This window comes from Lupinus angustifolius, chromosome LG11 (assembly GCF_001865875.1).
Source record: "Lupinus angustifolius cultivar Tanjil chromosome LG11, LupAngTanjil_v1.0, whole genome shotgun sequence".
NCBI lineage: Eukaryota > Viridiplantae > Streptophyta > Magnoliopsida > Fabales > Fabaceae > Lupinus > Lupinus angustifolius.
Window position 1 is genome coordinate 19,645,030 of NC_032019.1, and position 3,806 is coordinate 19,648,835.

Consider the following 3,806-nt stretch of genomic DNA (forward strand, 5'->3'; position numbering starts at 1 on the left):
GGTATTTTTTCTGTACTAGTGAGTTTGACTTTTCTTCTTTTCTTACCTCACTAGTCTCTTTTTCTTTTTCTTCTTTTTTATTTTTTCATCTAATCTTCCTTTTTGTTTTTCAACTCCACCAACTATCTTTCCACTTCGAGTTGTAACACTTTCACAAAATTCTGACTTGACTAGATAAGTTTTTGTCAAGCTGTTGATTTGTTCTTCTATTTTTGTGAGAGCATCATTGGTGTTTTTTTGATGGCTGATAGTGGTTTGCATGAATTGGTCGAGAATTTTCTCCAAGTCGTCATGATAAGTGGGAGTTGATTGGAAAGCATAGACATTTTGATTGTTTGCACAATTATTGCACCAAGAACTTGCTCTGTTGGTTTGCTTTATTTGTTCAGGAAGATCTTGAATTATTTGATGGACCATATTGAGCCTAGATTGAAATTTTCTGATGAATTGCTCAATTTCTTGTTGCAAATCAACATGTTGGTCCATATCTGAAAATTTGAGATCAAAACGAATCGTTTGGTCTATTTCCAAAAGAAAGGAGCTTAGTATGTAAAGAAATCATAATGTACATCTTTGTAGAAATTAAAATAACTTGTACAAAGGCAAGAATAATTTGATGTACAATTATTTGATTAATGACATATAAATATGAAATGTTTTATTATTGAAGCAATTCCCTGGCAGTGGCACCAATTTGTTGAAAGCGTATTTCGGTGTCTTGTTGGGAGTTTTCTCCTCTCAACAAATTGTCCTGACAGAAGTGTCAATTTGTTGAAAGATTAATACTCTCATTTTCGATATGTTCTTTTTGTTTGATTAAGTAAGAGAACTGGGTGCATACCGCTTAGCACACCCGTGGCACCGCTAAGCTGTTTGTTCAGCAACTTTGACCCTGCTGACTGGGACGTGGCATGGTGCTTCCGGACCTGGGCAGGAGTCTGGTTCACCGCTGAGCACACATGTGTCACCGTTGAGCTGCTTGTGGAGCAGCTTGGGTGTGTGCCAAGCTTGTGTCTGACTGTGCCAAGCTTGAGTTTTGACCGTGTCAGTTTTAGTCTGGTGCTAGATAGAGCAGCCAAGTAGGTCCGCTCAACTGCTTGCTTGAGCAGCTTGGTCCAAGTCAGGCTGGTCTCCAGGTCAGCTAAGCGTGGCTTGGTCCATGCTTAGCTGCCTGCTTGAGCACCTTGATTTTGACTTCTTTTTCTCATTGACCATGAGTCTTTTTTCTCCTTTCTTCTTCTTTCTAAATCCTACAAAACACATAAAAAAAGAAATACAAACACAAATATACAAGATTGTGATATTTTATACAAAAAGTATTGTTTTAAGTTGGTTTTTCTCAATTATGCTTAAGATAAGTTTTTATCAATTATGCTTAAGATAAGTGCCATAAAAGTGTATGAAATTTAGGTATGTTTGGCACTTATCAACATGCTATATGATGCTTATGTTGAAATGCATGAAGAGTTTAAAATGTTAGCTAAAATGTGCATGAATAGCAAAAGGTTAATTTTAGATCATGAAAAGAAAATATGTGGATTGCAAAATTTCATTGATATGCTGAAAATTGAAAATGAAACCTTAGATGCTAAATATGCTAACTCTTCATGTTATTGTACTTCTAACTTAAATGTGACATCTATTTGTGAAAATTGTATTCGCATGAAAAATGAACATAATGTCTTAAATGATAATTTTAGATCATGAAAAGAAAATATGTGGATTGCAAAATTTCATTGATATGCTGAAAATTGAAAATGAAACCTTAGATGCTAAATATGCTAACTCTTCATGTTATTGTACTTCTAACTTAAATGTGACATCTATTTCTGAAAGTTGCATTCGCATGAAAAATGAACATAATGTCTTGAATGATAAGCTTGCTAATTTCACATCTAGTTATCACTATTCAAACAACTTACTTTCTACATATAAAAATGATGGGATTAAGTCTAGTTTGGAATATATGCAAGAAAATAACACATTTCACAAGAAACAAGTAAATGTTCCGAAAATTTAACATCATGAATCACCTACTTGCTTTTATTGTAGATTGTATGGTCATACCTTGATTGCATGTAATGTTAGAATGTATGATGTTCGAAATTCAAATAGTATGTGGATTATTAAGAAACAAAATCCTCAAGATACTAACATCAAAGGACCCAAACTTAGTTGGGTACCCAAGAAAAACAAGTAATTGTGTTTTGTGGGTGTGCCTAAGGACATATGGACTTGAACTTTCATATGGGCATAAAGTATTATAGGCACATAAGAAGGTGAGAAGATCCAAGTTCTTTGACTTTGCACCAAAGGAAAGGAGACTATGACACCTATGAGGAACTTGTCATCACAAATCCTTGAAGATAGGAAGCATTGTGCAACAAAGGTAAAACAAGGTATCGTTTCTTAACTACATGCATTACATACCTTAAGTGTCATAGATATATCTAAAATGAAATCCTAGAAAGGCCATAAACTCAAGAATCCTGATATCCCCAAAAAAATTCATTTTTAGGACTAATGCTTTATGTTTCACATTTACATGATATTATTGAATAAGTATATGAATCCTTTAACCATGTCTTGATTTATAAGTAAATGTAGAAACACCATTAAGGATTTTCTAATCATGTTGAAGCACATCTAGTTAAATCTCACATTAATGAAACCTTAACCAAAACTATGTTTTTGGAAAGCTTGTATGAATTTAATGTTTGATTAAGCCAACTCCAAAAGAGGAGAAGAATTATTGTTGAAAGCGTATTTCGGTGTTTTGTTGGGAGTTTTCTCCTCTCAACAAATCATCCTGACAACAGTTTCAATTTGTTGAAAGATTAATATTCTCATTTTCGTTATGTTCTTTTTGTTTGATTAAGTAAGAGAAATCGGTTTTACTCTTTGTATACCATCTCCGCTTTGTTGAAATAAATTCCAAAGCCGGTATAATGGTTTCAAGAGTATTCCAGTTACAACTTACTTCTTTAATAATCATGTAAATAAGTCATTCATTCTTTGCCCATCTCGGCTTTGATAGAATAAATTCTAATGCTGGTACAATGGTAACGAAGCAATTACCTTTTATATAATTATTAAGAACCTTTGAATATCATCTCGATTTTGTGGAATAAATTCCAACACCGGTTTAATGGTATTCTAACATATAAAAGTGATGAATAGTTAGTTGTTAGAAACAAATAAATAAAGAACAAAAGAATAATAAATTTAATGACCTTTATTTATTTACTCCCTTTCGGGTTCATTTTATTTAACAAACCAAAATTCTTCCTTCAGGAAGGTTTGTATTAAAGAATTAATAAAATATGGAAAGTAAATAACAATAAATAAAAGTTAGTAAGTTAGTTTCATCACTTTTGTATATTAAAAGGTGTTTTCAACAAATAAATTTATTGATAACACTTTACTATTTTACAATTTACACCTCTTTCAAGATTCAATTGTAGTATAGTATAGGGTTATTTCGAACCACAAGGAATTTCCTAATAAAATAAAGCATATGAATATGTCAATGCACAAATAATGGGTTAAACATATTTTGTTGGTTTTTCGATTCGATTGGCACATAAATAAATTAACAAGAAAATTAAACTAAGTATTCATAAATTCTTGAGGAGACAAGATCAATTTGAATAAGGAAAATATTTCTCAAGTTCTTATGAGTTTGAACTACTTAGACAAGTTCTTATGTTTTACTTTGATTAACTCCAAACACCAAGTTCTAAAATCCTCCTTTTAGTGTATGTCCTAAAATGGTAGAATCATAAACACTTATATTCATCACTTAA